This window comes from Eumetopias jubatus, unplaced genomic scaffold, assembly GCF_037043125.1.
Source record: "Eumetopias jubatus isolate StellerSeaLion01/CBP00866 unplaced genomic scaffold, mEumJub1_p1.0 scaffold_8, whole genome shotgun sequence".
Taxonomy (NCBI): Eukaryota; Metazoa; Chordata; class Mammalia; order Carnivora; family Otariidae; genus Eumetopias; species Eumetopias jubatus.
This window is the reverse complement of record NW_028274814.1, coordinates 3,780,056-3,793,217: the sequence shown is the minus strand read 5'-3', so window position 1 is coordinate 3,793,217 and position 13,162 is coordinate 3,780,056. Positions and strand designations below refer to the sequence as shown.

Here is a 13,162-nt window from a genome sequence, read left to right as displayed (position 1 = left end):
AACGTGAGGCAACATAGCAGCAACCATAGAGGTTGAAAGAGTCTCTCTGTATTACAAATCCAGCATTTCTTAAACAATCATTTCCTGATTCATCGATGACGTGAGCAAACCTAGAGAAACAGCACTACTTAAGGCAATGGGTTTATGGACATTAATTTGACAGGACTAAACACTGAACGATTTGTAATAGTGAAAAATTGAATTGCCCTAAATATCTAACAATGGGGAACCTGTTAAATAATCTATGATGTTTTCACAAAATTATGTTTCAGTTAAAATCATGTTTTCTTTTTCTTTTTTTTTTTTTAAAGATTTTATTTATTTATTTGAGAGAGAGAATGAGATAGAGAGAGAGAGCATGAGAGGGGGGAGGGTCCGAGGGAGAAGCTGACTCACTGCTGAGCAGGGAGCCCGATGTGGGACTCCATCCCGGGACTCCAGGATCATGACCTGAGCCGAAGGCAGTCGCTTAACCAACTGAGCCACCCAGGCGCCCTAAAATGATGTTTTCAAAACCACTTGTTGTCATGGGGCAATTAATGTATGTTAAATCAAAAAAATACGGTAGCAGAAACTGGTGATTTCCTACCCATACCATTTCTCTGTTTCCCAGCAATACAATTTTGTTGAGCTTCCTGTCCACCTCTGCATTGCTGTGTGCTTCAGGGGAGGCAGGTACCAGCCACGCCCGAGGGATAGAATCATCAGCCGGGGCCATGAATTCCCCTTGGCAGCGGCTGGTTCAGGCACAGCTAGGTGCGTGGTTCATTGCAGGCCAGTGAGGTGATTTGGGGGGAGGGAGGCTTCTGGAAAGGCTTTCCTCCATCTTGAAAAGAGACACCAGAAGCTCAGATCCTATATGACATGTTAGTGAGTCTGCAAATGATGAGAGCACTGGGGCTGAGCCGACATGCCAGGAGAACGCAGAAAGGTAGGAAGGCTCTAGAGGTGGCCGGCGCTGCTGATCTGCTGATCAGTCAACCTTGGAGTCATTAGCTGTAGGTCACTAGCCTAAAGTCAGCTCTGTGATCAATTTCCTATATGGCCAATTTGCTGAATCTACTCACTTATTTTAACTCTTTAGATACAGTTGACTGATTTTCATTCTCTCTTCATAATAGCACTTAAGGAATATTAAGTTTGCCCTGGTTCCGGTTCCTTGTCGCTGTATCTTGGGGTGAACTATTGATGGATTGTCCTGCTTAAGAAGTCACCTTATCTCTGGATTTATGTGGGTCAATTATTTCTTATTATTAAAGAAATTTTATTTCTTTAAAACTAATGAATGTTGCATCCAGATTTTTTCTGACTTATAACTAAAAGCATGCTAATACAATGTAGGTAGAGAGAGTGAGGAAGGAGAGGAATTATCTCTCACTTAATTTCTGGGTTCTAAGAATGGGATATGGCTGACTTGTGCATTTATTATATTCATCTTTGTACTCTTCCACATTTTCCAAATTTTTAATAATGAGCACGTATTGCTATTTTGAATAGAGTGGAAAGTTATTTTTTTTTAAGATTTTATTTATTTATTTGAGAGAGAGAGAATGAGAGATAGAGAGCATGAGAGGGAAGAGGGTCAGAGGGAGAAGCAGACTCTCTGCCGAGCAGGGAGCCCAATGCGGGACTCGATCCCGGCACTCCAGGATCATGACCTGAGCCGAAGGTAGTCGCTCAACCAACTGAGCCACCCAGGCACCCGAGTGGAAAGTTATTCTTAAAATACCTGTGTAAGTGCTATAATGGTGTATGTGCTAATCTCAGAGGGTTATAAGATCACTGAGAATTGGGAAGAAGTGAGTCCATGGCTCCCGATCTGGTGGAGGAAAACTAGAGGAACACTTAAGTTGTATTTATTGTCTCTTCTCTGACTGAGGCTTTACAAATATGTAATCGCCTTTCATCATTGCAGTGGTCTTGAAAGTACATATTATTGTCTGGGTTTTATAGAGGTAGGAACTGAAGATGTAAAGCTCACACAATTAACAAATATTGGAACCTCGATTTTAATACAGATCTTACGTTAAATACCGCATGTCAGACTCTCATAGATGACCGTTCTGGAGTGAGAAATCACAGAATGTTAGACCTGAAGAGACCGTTCCGACACAGAATTGTGGTGATGGTTAAGCGATTGAAAACTGACACAAAGTGCAAGCAAACATGGAATTGACTGCCTTATTAAGTGGGGAAGGAAAAGAGCGGAGCAGCATCAGGCTTGGCTGGACCCAGGAAGGTGTCAGCCTGTACAGGAGGTGTTAAAACATTTCGTCTATGAAAGGAGACAGTGTCCCAAGGCTGCAAAAAGGGACGCATAGGAAGTAGGCCTCCAGAATACCTCTGCAAGCCTCCTGTAGCTCTGAAAGAAGCAACTTCCCAACGTCAAAGTGGAGCGAGGGTAAAGTCAGTCCAAAAACCCATCCAAATATTGGTGAGAAAGATCAGCATCATTTTGTTTTTTGTTTGCTTTTTACTGTTGTCCTTAGAAAAATCATATTGCTTAAGGAATCTGGACACAGCTACTCCTTCTTTGTTCCCACAGACAAAGGAACCTAACTCCAGCTTCCTGTCATCCAGCAGTAAAGAACACTGACCACAGGGTGACTCTTCAATGTAAGGCTTTAATTAGCATTAGCTGCAGCCTGTTTTCCAACTCCGCGCAGAATATTTATATTTTAGAAGCTTCTGATTATACAATTACTGCAAGAAAGGAGAGCACCCATTTTCTTTTTCCTCACTTAGTCCCTAGATCAGGAGTGGGTAAATTTTTTTCTGGGTCAAATAGGAAATACTTCCAGGGGCACCTGGGTGGCTCAGTCGTTAAGCCTCTGCCTTCGGCTCAGGTCATGATCCCAGAGTCCTGGGATCGAGTCCCGCATTGGGCTCCCTGCTTGGCGGGGAGCCTGCTTCTCCCTCTTCCTCTATCTACTGCTCTGCCTACTTGCGCACTCTCTGTCAAATAAATAAATAATACTTAAAAAAAAAAAAAGTTAATTCTTCCGGCTTTGCAAACCATATGGTCTCTGTAGCAACTCCTCGGAGTCACTGTGGTTGAAGTGCAAAGGCAGTTGTGGACAATATGTAAACAAATGAGCATGGCCATGTTCCAATACAATTTTATTTTTAAAAACAGGAAGCAGGCCGGATTTACTTGGCAGGTCTTGGTTTGCCAATCCCTGTCTTGGATCACTGATTTTTCTGCCCCCCCCCCCCTTACGGAGCAAGAGAATTTCACATTGTATATGGGTGTATTCTATGTTAATTACTTTGATGATTACCTAAAGCAATCGGTATGTAAGGGGAATTATTGTTACCCATTTTGTGCTTCTCTTCATTCCAGAAAAGGAATAAACTTATCAAGGCATGGAGCTTAAAATTTTTAAGCTAATAAAACTATTTCAATAGAAAACGATTTAATGTTTTAAAACCTTGCAGTTCAAATGTAAATTTGATTAAGAAAAAGAGCGATGCAATCTGAAGAGTGAGAAAATGGAGAGATCATAAGTTTGAGAAGCCAATAAATTATATTTTCCTGACTGTGGAGGGGAAATTGACAAATGAAATTGATAGAAAGCTGCTATTTTAAACCTCTAGGAATTCTTGGGGGCCTGGGTGGCTCAGTCGTTAAGCATCTGCCTTCAGCTCAGGTCATGATCCCAGGGTCCTGGGAAAGAGGCATGGGCTCCCTGCTCAGCAGGGCCCTGCTTCTGCCTCCCACTCCTCCTGCTTCTGTTCCTGCTCTCTCTCTCTCTCTGTCAAATAAATAAATAAAATCTTTAAAAAAATAAATAAAAAAATAAACCTCTAGGAATTCTTGCCCAATGACAATGTGGCATTCAAAACTTGACAGATTATACTTGACTAGTTTTTCAGGGAGGGAGGGGGCATAAATAGCACTTTATTTCTATAGATTAAAAACACCTGGGCTACTAAAATCTTAACATTTATTAACATGCAGGTTTAAATGTACACACTATCTTATTTAAACTCAACTCAGTTTTGGTGATAGCTATTATCACTCAAAATATTATCCAAGAAAATAGAAGCTTAACTCACATGTACATGGACACCTTGGAAGCTAGATGTGTTGTGCATTATTATCCTTACTTTCAGACATAACACAGCATAGAGATCAGAGAGGTTACCTGATTCTTCCTAAGTCACATATCTAGTGATCAGAAGAACTAGAACCAGAATCTAGATTTTTGGACTCCAAGTTCATACTCTCATATGGTACCATATTTACCAAACCACCTCATAGACATGTGGACTTTCCAATTCTCAAAACTTGAAACATTGTGAATAAAACAATGTATTGATTTTAAACAGATTTAAAGATTTATTAAGAACAAACTATTTCAAATTTTCAGTTGCATCCTAGAAGTATTTTTTGAAAATCACAATGAAAAAAATTAGGTGTTTTGGGCACAGATCACTTAAATCTCTAGAATGAAGGGGTAGAAGTATATATGGATTTTCAGGCTGTGCTCTGGATTCCTAGAAGCTCAGATGAACCTCAGAAGTCAGGCACATGAATATGCTTAAGTCTTCCATGATGGGTGTTATGTCTTTGGCCCAATAATGAAAATTTAGACTATCCCAGAAGGCTATGTTTTTAATATTTTATTTTGTTATATCAGTGATCTCTGCAGAACTCTATTTGAAAACAAAATTATTTTGCTAAATAATTTACTAGTGAGATCATTTTTCTAGCTTTCATGTTTTATGACACTCTGATTTAAGAATGAAATCTATATCTGAATGTGAAAACCTACGAGGGATTACATTGTTTTAATAGAAAAACAGCTTTGATTATTCCCATTCATTGATTTTAATAACATCTATCCCGCATCTGACACACAACAATAGTTTCCAAGCTCTTCCATAGTTTTAGAGTAACAAACTCTTGTATGTGTTGAATAAACACTGGTTGAATGAATGAATGAGCGAGTAAATAATACAGATTCAAGGTCCTGGAAGGGAAACGACAAAGACCCCAGAGCTAATCGTCATGAAAGAACACAACCAGATCTGGCTCTGGAAGCCAGGCTTTCATTCCCACTGCCCAGTGTTCTTTCCTTTCATGAATTTTTTTTTTTTTATTATGGCAAAATAGGCACAACATAAAATTTGTCATTTTTTGTAAGTGTAGATGTCAGTGGCGTCAAATACATCCACATTGGTGTAACCACCTCCATCCAACACCAGAACTTTGGCTTCTTCCCAAACTGAAACTTTGTACCCATCAAATAATAACGCCACATACCTCCTTTCCCAGTGCCTGGGAACCACCATGTTACTTTCTATCCCTGTGAATTTGACTACTCTAGGTGCCCCATACAAATGATGATACAGTGATACAATGCTTGTCCTTTTGTGGCTGGCTTATTTCCCTCAGCATATGGTCTTCAAGGTGCAGCCATGCTATAGTCTGTGGTAGAATTTTATTTCTTTTCAGGGCTTAATAATATTCCACTGTGTGCCATTATATGCGTATATCACTCTTTTTGTGTCTCCATTTTGCCATTTCCAGAAAGTCATAAAATTGGGATTATATTGCCTGTAGCTTTTTCCAACTAGCTTGTTTCACTTAGCAGGATTCATTTAAGTTTCCTCCATGTCTTTTTATGGCTTGACAGCTCATTCTTTTTGTGTGGAAATAAGTTTTCAACTCTTTACTTCCAAAGGGTGTGATTCCTGGATTGTACGGTAAGAATATATTTAGTTTGTAAGAAACTTCCAAACTGTCTTCCAAACTGGCTGTACTGTTTTGCATGCTACCAGCAAAGAATGACCGTTCCTGTTCCACAGCCTTACCAGCCATTTGTTGGTAGCAGGGTTCTGGATTTTGGCCATTCTAATGTATTGGTATCTCATTATTTTATTTTAATTTTTAATTTTTAATTTACTTTTACTTTTACTTTTTTTTATTTAGTAATTCATCACTTACATACAACACCCAGTGCTCATCACAAGTGCCCTCCTTAATACCCATCACCCATCTAGCCCGTCCCCCACCCACCTCCTTCCATCAACCCTCAGTGTGTTCTCTATCTTTTTTTTTTTAAGATTTTATTTATTTATTTGAGAGAGAGAGAATGAGAGATAGAGAGCACGAGAGGGAGGAGGGTCAGAGGGAGAAGCAGACTCCCCGCTGAGCAGGGAGCCCGATGTGGGACTCGATCCCAGGACTCCAGGATCATGACCCGAGCCGAAGGCAGTCGCTTAACCAACTGAGCCACCCAGGCGCCCTGTTCTCTATCCCTAAGAGTCTCCTGTGATTTGCTTCCCTCTCTTTCTTCACCCTTCCCCTACATTCATCCGTTTTGTTACTTAAATTCCACACGAGTGAAATCATATGGTATTTGTCTTTCCCCGGTTGACTTATTTCACTTAGCATACTATACTCTAGCTCCAACTGCATTGTTGCAAATGGCAAGATTTATTCTTTTTGATGGCGGAGTACTATTTCGGGGTATATATTGATTACTCATTATTTTAATTTGTGATTTCCTAGTGACATATACATAGAGAACCTTTTCATATGCTTATAAGCCTTCGGTACATCTTTGGTGAGGCATCTGTTCAGGTTTTTTGCTCACTTTTTAACTGGATTAGTTTTTTTTTTTTTTTAAGATTTTATTTATTACAGAGAGAGAGAGAGAGAACATGAGAGGGGGGAGGGTCAGGGAGAAGCAGACTCCCCGTGGAGCAGGGAGCCCAATGTGGGACTCGATCCCAGGACCCCGGGGTTCATGACCCGAGCCGAAGGCAGCTGCTTCACCGACTGAGCCACCCAGGTGCCCCTGGATTGGTTTCTTTTCTTAATGTTGATTATTAAGAGTTCTTTGGATATTTTTGATATCAGTCCTTTATCAGGTAAGTCTTATGAAATATTTTCTCCCGGTCTTCTCATTATCATCACAGAGCATTCTCAAGATAATTTATTTCTGAAAACTCATCGTCTTTCTGTACCACTGCATTTTGGTCTGGACCAAAATTGGTATTATTACCAAAACCGCTCTTTGTCTTAAAATTCTCTCCCCAGAGACTGTGTTCTTCTTAAACAGATTGAAGTACATTGTGCCTAATAATCAGTTTTGAATATCAGCAATCTCAGGCCAACCTCTATTTAGTCACAGAAGGCTCTGTTATATCCTGGCCGGTCACATGGGCTGTCCACAGACCCTACATTTGCCTAAAATGGTCACATAGGTCACACGGGACAAAGACCTGATTTAAAAGAAAAATTCCTTATTAAAAAATACAGTGCTGAAACGATTCTGTATGAGACTTAATAGTAGATACTATTGGCTCATCATTTGCAACAAAGGTAACACACTAATTTGAGATGTTAATGTTAGGGGAAACCGTGTGTGTGTGTGTGTGTGTGTGTGTGTGTGTGTGTGTGTGTGTGTGTGTGTGTGTGTGTGTGTGTTGGAGTGGAGATACAGGGGTATATGGGAACTTGTACTTTATGCTGGATTTTCTGTTAGTCTAAATTTGATCTAAAAATAAAGCCTATTAATTTAGACAGATATACTGCTTCAAATTTATAAGGTGATTTTATTTACATTTCAGATTAGTTGAAATGTTTGAAGAACATTTTTTTTTAAAGTAAAAACAACAACAAAAGTTAAAAACATCAATTCATTAAGGTAGAAAGCTAAGATAATTATCTGGATAATTTAATGTGATGTCAAGCACACACCTTTGACAATCTGCCTTCCCTCCACTCTCTACTACCCAGTTCTTTACAAAAGTGACTCAACTAACATAGAAGGAGAAATGTCATTCCCCCACTGGAAACTGGAATGGATTCTTACATTTCTGAAATTGTGAAGGGCAGAATTTTAGAGGGTTCCTGAAGAGTTCCACCCACGGGTACACATGGCTTGGATAATCCCCTCCTTTTGAATGTAGACAGAACCTTTGCATATGATGGATAGGTAGTTGCTCCCTTGATTAAACGATGCCATGTGGCAAATGATGATGGAATAGTCACTCCCTTGATGTATTACATTCTATAAGGCACTCTTGTAGCAGACTGCAAGGCAATTGGAAGTCAGAGAAATGTGCTTCTGCTGGCTTGGAAAAAATGCAGATAGCCAGATTGTGAACTGGTTATATGACAAGAGACTACAAGGGGTTTATGAACTGAGAGTGGCTTCCAGCAAGAAAATAGGGACCTTGTTCATACAGCTGCAAGGAACAGAATGCTGCCAAAAACTTGAATAAGCTTGGGGGAGGACCCAGAGCCCCATATGAGAACTGCAGTCGTGGCCAACGTCGTAATTGTGGCTTTGTGAGACCTCAGCAGAGCGTCCAACTAAGCCATGCCTGGAATCCTGACCCATGGAAACTGTGAGATAATAGGCATGTGTTATTTTAAGCCATTAAGTTTGTGGTAATTTGTTATGTAGCAATAGAAAACTAATACAGAGTTTGCACACGGGAGAGTCAGGTTAAAGAAAGACCATCTGGTTTGGTTCAGCTCTCCTATGGGAAGCCCTTAGACTCTGTGGTCAGAAGCCTTGTCTAAAGGAGTCCCCTCACTGGCCTGAATCTCTCCAGTTGGCCAGAGGAATAGATCCAATTCCATTTGTCACCTAGACCCCATTGCTTCCTGCCTTGATCAAGAGGAATCAGCATGATGCCAGACCAGTTTCCTCTGAGCACTTTGAAGGGAAAACACCTGCAGCATGCCCTTACCACCCATCCATCTAACAGAAGGCTCAATGACTCCGATTTTTCAACTCTCAGACCATTTCCTCCCGGGAAATCCCAGAAGCACATTTCTCTGACTTCCAGTCTCCTTCTGATCTGCTACAAGAATTATGTTAAGTACTCACACTGGCTGCAAGAATTATGTAAGAGACACACTGGCTAACAATATTAAGTAAGCTGGACAATAGCACCAAATCGCTAACCACATAAAGTACAATCATCCGGTCAAAAGGAGAGCACCAAGCTGATTGCTGAACAAATGAACCTGTTGAAACAAGAAGCAGGAGAGAGTTTAGAAGAAAACTTCTCATTCATATTCACAATGAAAGCCAGGCTTTTACCAAAAAGAAACACTCTGAAAACAAGAATAATTCTTTGAAAAAAAAACTGAAACCATAACTGACAAAAGTCTGAATGACAGTGAAGAATATAACAGATAATTCTAAAAGCCATACGATGTTGATAGAGCACACACAAAAGAAGGAGAAAGATCATGAGAAAAGATGAGCATCTTGGAGAACAGATTTGGAAGCCTAAAAATAATCAGTTCTAAATGCAAGAAAAGGAAGCAAGGGAGAATGAGTAATTAATGAACTGATAGAATATAATTCTTCAGAACTGGAGAAAGGACTGTGTTTGCAGATTGAAAATGTTCACCAACCAAAGAAGGAATTGTTTTTCAAAAGCCCATTTCTAATATCAACAACTATGAAGGATGTGAGGTTTTACCAGAGCTACAAGTTAACAAAGGAAGGGGGTTATAATTTGAGAGATTCAGAATGGAATAGTAGACCAACAAGGTACACTTTCTGGATAATTACTTGTGAAAATATTTCAGGTAAATAAAAACAGAATCATAATAAAGATCCCAAGAAAGACAAAGATACAGTGTACAAGAGAGGGCAGCAATAGTACAAATTCAATAAAACTCAAAGTTAAATGTAAATAAATTTGGATAACTGAAGCATGATGCAATTAAAAGTGATCTTGACAAAGAAGTCATATTCTAAGAAAAATCTGGAAAACTGGGCCGATTATTCAGTAAAGCTGGGAAAGGAAAGTATAAGGGAGGGAGGGAAAAGTGAAAGCTTGCCAAATGTCCCGACTGAGGTCTCTCAGTAGGAGAGAACATAATTCTCTGATTTGATGTTAGACTCGGATAGAGAATGTGGACCCACATTTCTCTGTTAGAATATAATAATGACTACTAGCAGAATTAAAATAATATGTAGAACTGCCTAGCCAATAAAGAGAAAAAAGAACACATGAAAACTGGCCTAATAAAGTATAAAGCAAGAGAGGAGGAAGCAACATTAGGGGAGGGGTAATTTCTGCAATGCTCCCTCTTGCTGACCTGCCTTCAACCGGGCTCTTCCTAGCTTCCTCTCCAGAAGAGTCGTCTGTGCCAAATGTACTGTGGACAGAAGGAAGCACTGGGTGTTGAAAGAGATGAACTCATGGTTGACTTCATCTCATCCACGTTATCTTTTTCCTGCATCTGGTGGGGAAACTGACTCCAGGCCTGAGGAGGCCCTGCCAACCCTCTCTTCTCTCTCTCTCTCTCTCTCTCTCTCTCTCTCTCTCTGCATGCTCATTATTGCTTTAGAAAGTCAGAAAGCAGGTGGGAATCGCACCATTCAGATTTGGGAACGAGGGGGAATGGGAGCCATCTCCTGGACCTCATGTCTAAACCACATTCTGGATACCAGCTTTTCCAGATCTCTGTGTTTAGGTGTTTGTGTAGCAAATAGTAGAGGGAACACTGTTTCCCATTTGCCTGCTGGGAAAAGCCCATGGCAAGGGAACTGATTGGCTAGATCAGATGATACATTTGGGGAGGGGTCTTTGATCATAATAACATACTGTCAAACGGGTAAAACTTCAAACGTACCTTAACAAGAATGGCTCCAGCTGCAGAAACAACAGCTACAGAAAAGGGACACTCAGACAATGTAGGAGGTGGGTACATGGAGGACTTTTGAGAGGAGGAAGAGCAATTGAAACTGTAACAACATTTTTAAAGTGTATAAACTTTGACCCAGAGATCCCTCTTATGTAATTTACCTTTGCAGGAATACTTGGTCATGGGCATGCAAAAATTCAAAGATGTTCAAGGCAGCATTTCCTTCAATAGGTAAACCACTGAGGGAAACCCTAAGATTTCATCAAAAGGAAACAGATTAAATACATTGTGGTGTATCCAGTCAATGGCTGCAGCCAATAAAAAGAATAGGGTTGCAGGGCGCCTGGGTAGTGCAGTCGGTTAAGCATCTGCCTTTGGCTCAGGTCATGATCCCAGAGTCCTGGGATTGAGCCCCGCATCAGGCCCCCCCCCCCCGGACCCTGCCCACTTGGCCAGGGGTCTGCTTCTCCCTTTCCCTCTGCTTCTTCCCCCTGCTCATGCTCTCTCTCTCAAATAAATAAATAAGTTAAAAAAGAAAGAATGGTGTTGATCTATACATATTAGTCTATAAAGTTATATAAAATTCATTGTGGAACATTATCTTATGATCATATGGACCTGTGCATGCATGCGCGTGGGCGTGTGTGTGTGTCTATCCTTAGAAAGAGGTCTGGCAGCATATTATCTCTCTGGTCTTTGCGGAGAGTGGAACTATAAAATGGTATTCACATTTTTCTTTTTGCATTTCTGTACTGTTTGAATTTTCCACCGTGAGAATGTTAACTCCTATTTAAAAAAGAAGATAATCTATTTAGTGGAAAAATATTATTATTTTGGAGGAAAAGATTGGTTTTTTTCTCCCTGTTTTATGCAAAGAAATGCTCACTGGGTAATTATTTGGTTTCCTGTGTCACCTTGCTCATTTAGTCTTAGCAGGGGTTTAGAAGTATTTTTCTAGTTGATTTGCACAGAATACTTTTTTTGGGGGCGCAGTTTTATGGACTCCAAGAATAAGCCCATGGGCTCATTCTGGTTATTTAGTAATGTTTAAACTTCCCATGTGACAGACTTATTATAACCTGATAATCAGTATAACTATATATACATATATGCTAAACTATATATTATTACTTGATAATAAAACCATATGTAAGTTTTAAAAATGAGAATGTATTGCTTCCAAGGGATTCAAAAAGCTTTATGGGCATAATCACAGAAGATTTTAAGAGGGTACTAAACACTGAGTAGAGACAGAGGCTACAACCATTTTATGAGTGGAAAGTAAGGTAGTGTGAGCTAGGCATAGGCTGGCCAAATGGAAGAGTCTGGAAGAGCAATAAAAGCTTTCCACCCTTTTCCAAACATTCATCCAGAAGTCCTTTGCCTCCTCTTGAAACCATTCTGGTCAAAATTCTTGGTGGTTGTAGTAATTATCATATCTATTGGTCTGCTAGTAATTATCATATCACCTCACAAACATCAAAGCCATTACTATCTGTATTTATCCATACTTACAATAAAGTATCCAGTACTATCCATATTACTATCCATATTTATCCATAATTACTATCCATATTTATAATCCTCACAAACAGCAAAGCCATTACTAACCATATTTAGACTTGTCAGCAAGGTTGTCTTATGTCTCTATTTGCATTATTTAAAAAAGTATAGCAATGCTTCAAAGGCACAGAGGTTTTTGTCCTAGAGCATAAGCTGGACTGCTTCTATTTAGAATATTTCTTGTTTTCTTTAAAAAAATAAGCAAATGTAGCAATCAAGGTTGTAACAATTATTTTTTTACATGAAGGTTGAGAAAAGTCTGTCTTTCAAGTTCTCCAGAATTTTAATAACTGTTTAAATGACTGTGCAGCAACTCCTGCGAGTTCCGAGTGCGGGGCATTTGCAACACTTCCTTTTTCCGATCTGTCTTTTGAATCATCTGCAGATTTAACACGGTTAGTAATCGCGTCTGCTGAAGGGCACATTTCATCTTGACCCTCCCAACAGTCACTCCCACCCAAGGCCACTGACTAAGGCTTCGCCTGGGTTCTTTTTTCACCAGGCACTTCCTCTCTATATATGGTAATAGTGCTCACACGGATCAGCCGCTCGCCTTGCTAGGAAAGCTGGCAAGTGAAATCACGCGGAGAAAAGCTGACACTACCGTGGGCCAGGGTCGTTTGTCTTCCGGTAACGGTGAGTCAGTTACGAAGGCAGCCGCGTCTTGGCAGAGCCGCGGATGCTCAGTACCCCCCAGACAGCCGCGCGTGTCCCGGGGCAGCTCCGGCGCGCTCCCCTGGGCTCCCCTGCGGCCGCGCTCCCGGGCAGGGCGCGCGGACGGCGGGCGGCGGGGGCGCGGCCGAGCCGCCCGCGCGCAGGCCGGCCGCACGCCCGGAAACCAGGCTGCTCCTGGCGCTGGGCTGCGCGCCCGATCCCAGCCGGGCGCGCGCGCTCCCAAACGCCGCCGCGGGCGGGGCGGACCTCGGCGTTGCCCTCTGTCACTCCACTGAAAATAGAGAGGGCACA

At 40.9% G+C, this 13,162-nt stretch overlaps 1 long non-coding RNA gene across 1 annotated transcript; it reads right to left on the bottom strand.

The window, feature by feature from the left end:
* Positions 1–7,635: 7,635 nt before the first annotated feature.
* LOC114222375 (uncharacterized) lies at positions 7,636–12,914 on the bottom strand. The gene is made up of 3 exons (XR_003611926.2): positions 12,801–12,914; positions 10,795–10,884; positions 7,636–8,995 (listed from the first exon to the last, which is right to left on the bottom strand). It is a non-coding gene; the product is annotated as an uncharacterized LOC114222375 (long non-coding RNA).
* Positions 12,915–13,162: the final 248 nt, after the last annotated feature.